Here is a 208-nt window from a genome sequence, read left to right as displayed (position 1 = left end):
CGAGCTTCTTTTTTATTTACCTTGTGATTTTAAACCTAATTGATTTAAAAAAAAGATGTCTAAGGTATTCTGAAACTTAGAAAAGTAGGAACAGAAATTACTTTTTTTTCTTGATGACGTTTCTTATAACCACTCTGTATGTGCTTTGCTGTCATGATAGAATTTATTCAAAGTAGATTCAACATCATCACTTTAGACATTTGCGTGT

This window comes from Penaeus monodon, chromosome 24 (genome assembly GCF_015228065.2).
Source record: "Penaeus monodon isolate SGIC_2016 chromosome 24, NSTDA_Pmon_1, whole genome shotgun sequence".
Classification (NCBI taxonomy): domain Eukaryota; kingdom Metazoa; phylum Arthropoda; class Malacostraca; order Decapoda; family Penaeidae; genus Penaeus; species Penaeus monodon.
The sequence above is the reverse complement of the archived record's forward strand: the minus strand, read 5'-3'. Positions refer to the sequence as shown.